Here is an 11,847-nt window from a genome sequence, read left to right on the forward strand (position 1 = left end):
TGTACTGTTGTTAATGATTTTCTGGCTTCCTTTTGTTTTGTGTCCTGTGGCATATTGGCTATATACAAATATACAAAAAAAAAAAGCGAAACTTACATCCAACAAAATATTTACTTTTGCTTTTTAATTTGAAAAATTTATTAATTTATTTTTATTTATTAGTTTGGCAACTCTGTCGCGCGGTATAGTCATCTATATTTTGTTTCGGCAATTAATATTCTAATTTTTTGTTCAATTTCGTGGCTATTTTGCCTTATAGTGTGTGAATATATAATATATTTTGAGAAGAAAGTGAGTGAGTTCAAAGTAAAAGAAATATTTTTTCTTTACGCTTTGATTCATTGGATTTTTCCAAACGAATATTTTGAGCTCTGATATAAATTTCTCTTTTTGTTTGTTTTCTCTCTTTTTCTCTGGTTATTTTTTCGGTGTTTGTGGTTTGTTTTGCTATTGATCTCTTGTTACAGTGTCAACCTAACAGAGAAGTTTTGCACAAATTGGTTGATAAATTTTTATGTTGAGGATTTTTTTTTTTGCGACTTGTCTGTCTGTTCTTTATAATCCACAACTGCCTTTTTGCCAGGACATGGAGTGTTTATACACACCCTGTCGGGCGAAAACGGGCCCGGAATCTGATCGATTCGTTTCTTGTTGGCTCTGCGAGCGCTTTGGTCACGCAAAGTGTGCCGGTATTCTCGGTCGTGCTGCTGACGCAGTCGGTGACCCGTCTAAAGGCTTAAGATGGTTATGTCCTGACTGTAGGCAGCGGGACATTGACTTTTATAAACTTTTCACGGAGACGCGTAATGGTTTCTCGGAATTGAGTAGAAATCTCGGCTACTTGTGGGAAAAGTTTAAGCTCATTAAGTCTAGGTTTGATGAGTATCGTTTTATTGGACACTCATCTTCTACTCGTAGCGTAGCGTGTGGGACGTCACCTCTGGCTTTCTCCAAATCTGATTCGTTGGTACAAGTTACCGCTCCCTCTAGCTCTAAAATGAACAGCAATGTTTCCGATATTGCTGAGTCCGTTGGCAATAAAATAGTTACAAACAAGCCGGTAAGTCCTTCCGTTTTAAACTACGCCGAAGTGGCAAGGGTATCTCCGCCCAGAGCCGCTACTCACTCTAATCAAGCGCCATCGCCTAAAAGTAATGAAGTGAAAAATAAATTATACCATCCCCATGGCTGTTCGCGTGTGAACGCTGGTCACAAGACTGGGCAAGTTACACAAGCTGCCGGTACAAGGGCGATAACCCCATCTATATTCTTCCCAACTCTAAACTCTCCTATCGTGAACACCCCTTCTGTTCCAAGTAATGACATTTGGTTGACGGCAATATTTGTGTCAAGACTGGCACCTGAAACATCGGTGGATAATATAAAAAGTTATTCGGTGACGAAAGTCCCATCAGTTAACTTAAAGCGTGTTAGCATCTTCAAAATAGCTCCCTCTCAAGCTAGGGCAATCTCCTCTTTTAAAATATTAGTTCCGACTGAAAACAGTGATATGTTGTTAAACAAATCACTGTGGCCAGTAGGATCCTTAATTCAGGAATTTATCCTTCGAGATCGTACCCGTAATACCAAGGCAATAGTCTTGTCGCCTTCAAAAAATTAATTGTTTCTTCAGGCCCAGTATCTCTCATTTATCAAAATGTTAGGGGCCTAAATTCAAAAATTCTTTCCACTTTTCTAAATTCAGTGAGCACGGAGTTTTTCTGTTTGGCCTTTACTGAAACTTTGCTAAAACCCGATCTTCATTCATCGGAACTTTTTCATAATTCTTTCCAAGTCTTTAGAAATGATCGAGTGAATCGCATTGGTGGTGGTGTATTAATTGCCATATCTGCGTCAGTCCCGTCCAATTTAATTGAATTTCCCACTTCTCCTGACATTGAATTTATCGCTATTCGTGCGAATATGCCTGATAAACATCTATTTGTAACATGCTCCTATATTCCCCCAAATTCTGATATCTCCATTTACAAGAAACACGCTGCCCTCATTTGTGAAGTGGCCAAGCGATCTAGACCTGCCGATTTGGTCGTTGCATTGGGTGACTTCAATTGTCCTCAAGTCACTTGGTGTAACACTGATAATTCTGGCTGTTTGATTCTTACTTCAATGTCTGATAAGGCTGTTGTGTTCTTTGGTGAATTGTTTGATCATAATTTGGGTCAATATAATCGTACCCGTAATTGTAATGGTAGACTGCTTGATCTCTGCTTTGCCAATTTTACCGAGATTAACGTAAATCGTTGTCCACCTTTTAGTTTACCCGAGGATCCTTATCATCCATCAATATGCATTTCCTTTCATCACATGAATGATGGTTTGTTGAAATGCCTTAATGTGCCAAATCAAACTTTTTTAAATAATTATTATGACTTTCATAAAATCAATATTGTATTGCTAAAACATCGTCTTTCACATTTGACGCTTGATTTCTCAACCGATAGTATTGAAAGCTTATTGTCATCGTTCTACAATGCATTAAATCTAGCTATTGCTGCATCTGTTCCGATGAAACAGTGTCGACCTCGAAGCAGGTGTCCCCCGTGGTTTAATAAGACAATTAAATATCACAAGAATAGAAAAAACTCGCTATTCAAAAAATATTCGAAAAGTGGCTCTGCGCTCGACTATGTCGCTTACTCGGTGGCAAGGCATAGATTTAATTCCCTCAGCCATCATTATTACTGCAGATACCTTCAGTTCATTAAATCCTGTCTGTTTGCTAATCCTAAATTCTTCTTTAAATTTGTTAACTCTAAAAGAAAAATTTCCACATACCCCTCTCATGTTTCTTTTAATGGCTATGATTCCTCGGATGATTTTGAAATTTCAAATATATTTGCTGAGTATTTCCGACGAAACTTTTCGATTGCTAATTTCGATTTATCAGCAAACTACCCATATCCTATAACTAACTCGGTTTCAATACCTAACTTGGTTATTTCGGAAGATGATGTTTTCAAAGGGTTGAATTCTCTAAAATACAGTTGTTCGCCTGGACCTGATCGAATTCCATCATGTGTACTTAAATCTTGCGCTGTCGAGTTGTGTGGTGTGATCTCAAAGATTTTTAACATGTCCTTGTATTCAGGTGTTTTCCCTTCATGTTGGAAGAGTAGTTTCCTTATTCCTATCCACAAGAGTGGAAGTAGACAATTTGTTGAGAACTACAGAGGCATAGCCAAGTTGAGTGTCTTGCCCAAGTTGTTCGAGCGTATTGCGACTCAGCATTTGGCTTTTGCCATTAATTCGTATATTTCTCCGCACCAGCACGGCTTTCGGAAAGGGCGATCTACAGTCACCAACTTGTTAGAGTTTACCTGTCATGTTTTCAAGGCTTTTTCTAGTGGCTCTCGCACAGATGTTATTTACACTGATTTAAGCAAAGCATTTGATATGGTTAACCATAGACTACTTATCTTTAAACTCCAAGCCTCTGGTTTCCCACCCTACTTAGTGAAATGGATAAGCTCTTATCTGCACAATAGATCCTTCAGAGTTTTGTTTAACTCCATTACCTCGGATGAATTCCCCGTTACGTCTGGCGTACCTCAAGGAAGTCACTTAAGTCCCATTTTATTTAGTTTATACATTAACGATCTCCCATCGGTGGTTAATTCCAGCCAGATCTTAATGTATGCTGATGATGTGAAACTGCTTTCTTCCTTCTCTGTTGAATCGCAATCACATCAGCTTCAAGGTGATTTGGATAATTTTGTTGCATGGTGCTTTTTGAATCTCCTGAAACTAAATCTGAGTAAATGTAAGAAGCTTTCTTTCTCAAGAAGAAAGTCATTCATTACTCAGTATTTCATAGATTCGCATAAGTTGGAGGACGTTGATTTGATCACAGATTTAGGCGTTCTATTTGACCATAGGTTACGTTTTAACTTGCATATTGAGCTCTCGATTAGCAAAGCTAAGTCCGCGCTTGGTTTTATAAAAAGCTGGACCAAAGAGCTTGATGATCCCTACATTGCGAAAAGGCTGTACATATGTTTGGTTAGACCCATACTCGATTATGCCTCAGTTGTGTGGTCTCCTTCATATAGGTGCTACGTAGATTCAATTGAATCTGTTCAAAAGCAATTCTTGCTGTTTGCCCTTAGAAATTTGGGTTGGGATCCAATTGCCTCTCTTCCTCCGTATGAAAATAAGGTTGCTTCTGCTGTCCCTACCGTCTCTTGAGAAACGTAGATTTGTTCTTGGCGTTTCCTTTCTAATTAAAGTAATAAATGGTGCCATTGACTCGCCTTCATTACTTGGTGAAATAAGCTTTAATGTCCCTAACCGCTTCTCTAGGCACTTTATCTTGGTTAAGCTTAGTCAGTGTAAATTTAATTATGAGCTGTTCAATCCGCTCAGAATCGTTTGCAAGAACCTAAATGACGTCTACCACTTATTCTCGTTATCGGACTCTTTAAAGTCCATTAAAGCAACATTGCTTAATAAGCGCGATTTACCTATGTCGTATTTAAACCAGCTTTTATGCTTTAAAAGTCGTTACGTTTCGAAAATGAATTATTGTTAATTATTATCGGTTGCCAGGTTTAAGCATGTTTGCGATGGCTTAGGGGTTCATTTGCAATTTGGTCCTGTACCGGTTGGAAGTGTGGCCGTATGCGGATAGTGTACATGCTTTTTTTTTCTTTTTCTTTTTTTTTTCTTCTTATTTGTTTTATTATACTTATACTAAATTTTATTATTAATTAATATAAGTTTTGCATTATGAGCCAATTGAACTCGACTGTTATTTGGTTAGTTGAGTTTCTAGTATAAGTGGAATTAAAATCAATAAATAAATAAATCAAAGGTGTTTTATAATAGTACCTAACAAAGAACTTGGCTCCCGAAATCCTACACATATATAAGCATTATTATATATTATAGTTGCTACGACATATTAATCATATGCACGTGGGTGAACGTTTGATTTTTGTAAAGCAGTTTCTTAAAACCTGAATCATTGTACTTGGATTTGAATTGGATTTTTTCGCTTTCAAGTACAGCATGCGTAGAGTAAAAAAGGTAGTTCTCTACCTTGTTAATGTTCAGCGGTTTATAATGTTCATTCTGCTTTTCACACTTGACATCTAGGAGGAAAAAGACATTCCAAACACATAATTAAATTTACATTTTTAACATGTCTCTCAGACACAGATAAAAGAATTTAGCAACAACAAAGTTTTCAAGAAAAAATTTGTCTTATACTATTTTATTTTCTTTTGCTTTTCTCATAACTTAAATTTAGGTGCTATTAGAGTTTTGTTTTCTGCGATACCGGTTGTTCTTCGCAAGACTTGCCTTATCAGACTACCTCGATTTGCTATGCCTCCTCGATTTACAACAAACACGTTATGTTGATGTTTTCATTATCTCTGAGTTGTCGTGATTTGCTGGTAATCTAGATACTACGTCATCTTAGTCCTTGCCTTAGTTACCATTGTAAAAATTACCATAACTGCAGAAATGTAATATCTACGCAGTGTTTGTTCTAAACTTATGCCCTTTGGATTCCTTCTGTACGTCAATGATCTCCCTTCTGCGATTAAATCTAATCATATCTTAACGTATCCTGACAAAGCTGAACTGTTTTTTCCTTTTCCTTTTAAGCCAAACTGGCTTAAATAATTTGGTTACTTGGTGCTAACAAAATTTTAACTTTTTAGATGACAAAGTTATCGACCAGCGTTCGAATTGTCAAGTTTTCGTCCCCTTCCTCAGCTGCCAAAGGTACACGGTCGACACAGTCGTGTCGTTCGATTTGAAACGAGCAAACCCTTCCTTGCATCCACTTTCGCCGATTGAGCCCTTACAGAAAATTTTATTTAGAGTATGAAATCATTGCGCTACTTTCCATACTCTCTCAAAATGGCGTAGCATAATATGACGAACGTAAGTATGACTATCGACACGTATTTTCATAACATAAAAGCAGAAATATATTTTCATTCATAAATTTATAAAATATTGCACATTTTTCTTAAAATATAGTACGTTAACGAAATGCTTGATAATTTTACACCAACGCGATAATAATTGGCAAGGGAAAAACATTTGTTCTTACTTTTTGTTTCTGAGGTTTCGTTTATTTTTAGATAATTCGAAATCAAAAGATATAACGTTTTACGTATATAAATAGTTTGCTTAAGTAAATAAATGAATATAAAATATAAACAACTTCTCTTGCAAAATACGGCACTGACTATGAGCTTCGTTGCACTTTCTTTAACATAAAACGCTAATCGGTGGCAAATGCCACAGGGTCGACAGGGTTTGTCGCACACGCAACTTTAATCAACAAATACTTTTTTTTTATCTTTTGCATGTATTTAATTATTCCCCTAATTCTCGTAGCACATAAGTTATTTTACACATCACCGCAATGAGTCATATTTTAGGATTACTATTTTTTTAATTCTCCAATGTTTTTCATTCCAAAAGTCGCACCTTACACCCTACGGCGTTGTTACGCCGATGCTCAAGAGCATGGGAAATTCCTGTTTCTCCTTGACTTTAGACTGTTTGCGAAGTACATTGTTTGGATTTTGTACATTCCTGAACAAATGTTTTTTTTTTTTCTGAATAACGTTGGCGGTATGGATATCAAAAAAAAATGTTGGGAGAGTAGAATGTGAGAAGCTAAGCGTGTTAGTTCTAAATTAACTGTGGCAGACGTCACGATTTAGTGGATAATTGTTTCCTTAAAAATAAGGAGTTGGAGAGTAGAATGCGATAAGATGTGTTAGTTATAATATAATTTTGGTGGACGTTTAATACATAAACTCGTTTAAAAGAAATCGATTTCTTGGACATTAAAATCTTAGGCAGACAAAGCGTTTATGTGATGGGTAGGCGAGATTCAGCCCCCGCTAAATATAACTTCCTTCCTTACTGTTATTGTCTTTGGCGATGTTTCTGTTGCTGCTATTGTTGTTGTCCTCGTTGAGTAACTTGTATTTTTTCTGGATTAGGTGCCTACACTTTTTTGCGCTTCTGCTGCTATTATTGTTGTGATACTCATAGTTGTACCTTTTACTGTTGCTCCTGCTGATGCTGCTACAGATGGTGATGTTATTTTGCCACAATTATTGCGTTTGTTCTGCTATTTTGCTGTTTTTAGTAATGTTGTTAAGGATGGTGCGGTTGTTATTACTCCCATTATTGCAGATTGTGGCCTTGTGGCCGCTGCTGTGGTTATTTTTGCCGGTGTTAGGATTGTTGTTGATCTTATAATGTTTGTTTCTGCTAAAACTTTAATATTGTCGTTTCTTCTTCTTTTGTGTTTGCATTTTCTATTGTTATTATCCTGAATACTTCTAGTGTTTTCATTATTGTTGTCTCTTATTATGGTAGTAGTTGTTGTACTCAGCATTCGTGTTGGTGATACTTTTCTTCGAAACCTGCAATCTGCAGGTTGCCTTTTTATTTTACGTCTTTGTAAGACTTCTTAAAGTAGGCCTATGTTTTTTATTTTGATTGTAACGAAAATAGGTCTTTTGTTTAGAACCTTCTCTTCACTGATTTGTTTGTTATGATGCAGGTAGAGGAGTATAAAACGGAACTTACGATTTAGAGTCTCCCTTTACAGTTTCCAAAATTTATCATGTATCATTTTCAATTGTATAATTAACAAATGTGTGCTTCTACGCTTGTTACGGGCTTACTCTATTTTTCAACTCGCTTTATTATTTAGAATTCGTAATTAAATATTTTGATTTGCCCGCTGTTTGTGTGGCGAAAAAGCGTCTGTTCTCTTTGAGAGACAAACTACTACTGGCTGTTAAGAGCAACCTTCAAGAAGAAGGTTCTTATAAAAAATGTGGTTTTACGTACAAATTGTGTGAAATTTCTAGTGTGGTATCACGAGCACAAATGGACAATTGCAGTAGGTAAAGTGGTACAGAGTAATTATCGTCAACGCATGATGATAAATGTCTAAGTTGTGAAGAAAAAATATGTATCACGACTAACGTGGCTTTACCATCACCGATATGTGGAAGCTGCAACACCAGTTGCACCTCTAATAAATCTTACACATGAATCGCATAAAATTTGTGTTTTATAATAGTGCAATTGACTTCACGGACGTACCTACTGTTAACGAAGATTCAACTCTTTTTCATGCTCTTACAATGAGCAGGGAGAAGGAAAGACTCTCCTTTACGGGTTTTACCACTTTTTTATATTTTTTTTATTTGTTGTACTTACTGCAACGTACTTCTCTCTACAAAAACGTTGGATTTACCCATACTTTTGAATGACTTTCAATCACAAAGAGATGCAAGAAGGGAAATTATATTCAGCTATGGCCGAACCTTCTATAATCGCCATCTTTATCTCAGAAAATAAGGAAACAAAAAGCAGGTAAGGAGGTTATTTTTTGAATTCTTTATATCCACACATTTATCTTTTTTTTGTAGAATAATTTAGTGGAAACTTATATCGTGCGTCCGTTATAGTTTGAGAGCAACAAGCAGGGGGGAGATAAAGCAAAGAGTTCACGTTTTTTTATACATAAGCAAGCGGGCGCTACCCCTTTCAGAAGGTAGGGCCATGTTCAAACTCTTTTGCAGGTTTGTAGTCGATATCTTCATATTTGCAAACGGGAGCAAGTTTACTGCAGATAATATACAGTTGCGCAGGTCGACAGATTGACAGACGAACAGACGGACATGTTTAGGCGCATCCCGAATTTGAAATTGCCTTTTTGGAGTGTTTGAAGTGTGCTTCTGTGCCTTCGGTCTTGGGTGTAAAAATAAATAAAACTGCAATACTCTACAATAATTTGTGTGCATAAGCGATTTTATTGTTGCTCTACGCGAATTATGAAATTAGCTAAAGAATATGGAAAGAAATTTTTATCATTTTTGTGTTTGTTGTAATTTAGTAGTATTAAGTTGAAAACACATTCTTTTTTTGCTTTTAGTAGCGGGGGCCTTCCAATTCTATGATACGTGACAAACGTGCCTTGCGACCGATTTGATCAGTTTTCGATACCAAGCTGCTCGAGTAAGTTTTCAATGTCTTTGTCAAAGCCGCAATTTTTCATTTTGGCGAACAGAGAACATTAATCACAGACCTTATATATTGTGGCATTTCTGGATGTTTGCTTCGAATTTTGTAAATATTTTGACAAAACGAATATACTCATATCCTTCGGTGATAGTTGTAAAAGTAAAAGATCCCTGAAACAATTGTACTCTATATGATCTTATATATATTACGAAACTTTCATGTTCTTGCAGATTTTATTACAGCTCTAGTCAACTTTAGAGCTCTTTTAAAATTCAATTTTTTTGAAATAAAATTTTATTGTAATATTATAGATGCACTTACATGTGTAAAAGTTTTCATAATATTACTTAAGTAAATCTTTATAGCAAACAAGCAAGGAAGAAAAACATTTCCCTTTCGAAAAGATTACATACATTTCCTTAGGAAACTTTAGCTCTGGAAATACACACAAAGACGCATACACATGGCAAGGTGAGACTTAACAATGTTGTATGCGCTCACTACCTTTGCTAATATTCTTCGTAGTTGGGCCACAGTATGCAGAATTTATACTGTTCGGAAATTTAACTTCTGTTCTACTAAGCGGAAGGCGAATTTATGTTAAGGAGTTATCAGAACTTATTATAACAGCACCGAAGAACGAAGAGTGAGGAAGAAGCTTCGCAGATCCTACAAACTAAATATATTCTTGATCAGCATCAAATTATAAATCGATTTAAGCATGTCCGATTTTCTGTAGGTGGAAGGTCTGTTATAAAAATTCTGCAGGTCTTCAAACATAAAGATTGCATATTGAGTAGGAACATTGAAAGTCCTTGGTCAAAGGACACGCCCACAATGCCTGTATGCCTTTTCAACAAGAACTGCCAACATATTTGCTTTCAGGATTTTTTGCTTGGTATTCGTAAAGAGTTACGGTAAATTTTCGGTTTTATTTTCAAAGCAGAAAACTTCAGCTATGCTCTCCCAAAATTATAGAATAAGACAATTTAGTTCTGCATCCTTTTTTTATGATCACCGTGATGGCTAAAGGGATTCGGCGACAACCGAATATAAGTTTCTTAGTGGTTATAAATTGAGAGAGAGAAGGTAGAAACTTAAAGTATACCCATCCGACTGAACGTATTTGACTGAAATTTCAAGAAACATAGAAAGAAGATAAAATACCATGACTTATGGTCATTAGAAACAAGAGCGGCTGTGGGAAGTATTATCATCGAAAAAAATTTTTATTATGTATTAAAATACTTGATATTATTAAATTGATTTTTTCTGTTTGCCTATATTTTTACTTCAATTATATTTTGAAAACTGGTTTGTCTTGTACAACTTTTCCTCGATATGAACAAATACGAATTTTATATTCAACTGCGGTCGAATCTTGTACACTCGTCACCATTTATTTAAAGGTCGATTAGTATTAAAGAATTTTAGAACTTGTTGAGAGTGAGATTCATGAGACCTTCGCTGGGCGTTAGGTTTGTACCCAACCAACGTATACCAAAATTGAGATTGAAAATTGTTAAATTTTCCGGTATATATGTACACTTATTATAAATAAATATACATATTTATATATATTTTACGTGTATTGTGTTGTCGGTCCTGTACGTCGTCCGTTGGTCCCTCCTTTGTCCATTGGTATCTGTCCCCAGTCCCCCTACTCTTCCTCACACGCGCACGACCACATACCCCACCCCGCAGGTGGGACCGCACTTAGCCGATCATCATAGTTAAAAACAAGAACAAACGAAGGTATACATATATATATATATATATATATATAACTTAACGTTAGCTCACCCGATGGCTGCTACAGTTGCTGGTTGCGGTGTGTGTGCAACACCGGTATTCCTGCCTCTCCCGTTCTTCACATGCACATACTCGATTGAACAGTCGCTTTTCCTTTATCAATTTATGCCCCGCCAAACACCCAAGCACTCACGCATAGGTTTTTTTTTCTAGTTTTTTATTCAGTTCTTTTCTTCAATACAAAACAATATTTATGGTACAATTTTTATCCTTCTTGTATAAGGTACACCTCTTATTTACCACCTATTTATGTAAATTGTCATCGCAATCTTCTACTTAGTTTTTTTCCTTGTTTATTCAACTCTTTTTGTATAGGCTTTTTTTCCTCTTAGTTTTTTGTTCAGTTCTTTTCTTCAATACAAAACAATATTTTTGATACAATTTTTCTTCTTCTATTATAATGTACTCCTCTTATTTACCACTTATTTATGTAAATTGTCATCGCAAAATCTTCTACTTAGCCTTTTTTTTTTTTATTCAACTCTTTTTCTTTCACATAAAACAATATGCTTAGTACAATTTTTTTCTTTTTAACATGGGATAGTACTCTTATTTGCTACGAGTTGGCACGAACTGTCTCTTTACCAATATTATTTTTGCTTATTTCGCACATGCCTCTGCTCTTGCTAGGTTTCACCGACCAAATTTCAAAAGTTTTTTCCCTCTTTCTTTGTTTTCAAGGCACATGACAAAAAATGCAGGTAAGCAAACCAAGATCAGCGAATGTCACCCGAAATTAACGGGTGCTTAGTTGTTCCCGAGTTTGAATAACGGGGGTCTTGCACATTTGAAGACCTATTCTTTTTTCTTAACCGGGTAAATTGAGCTCTGCATATTAGCTATTCCTTAATTCCACGCACAAATATGGCCCCCGTAAGCACTTCCCATCTTTAATGTTGTTTTTGTTCTTTTTTTTTTTTAAATATTCTTGCTTCTAAGCGTACATAATATCCTTCTTGACCGTGTTTTAACACCATTTTATATATAAACATATTTTCT

Source organism: Glossina fuscipes, unplaced genomic scaffold (genome assembly GCF_014805625.2).
Source record: "Glossina fuscipes isolate IAEA_lab_2018 unplaced genomic scaffold, Yale_Gfus_2 149, whole genome shotgun sequence".
NCBI classification, from domain to species: domain Eukaryota; kingdom Metazoa; phylum Arthropoda; class Insecta; order Diptera; family Glossinidae; genus Glossina; species Glossina fuscipes.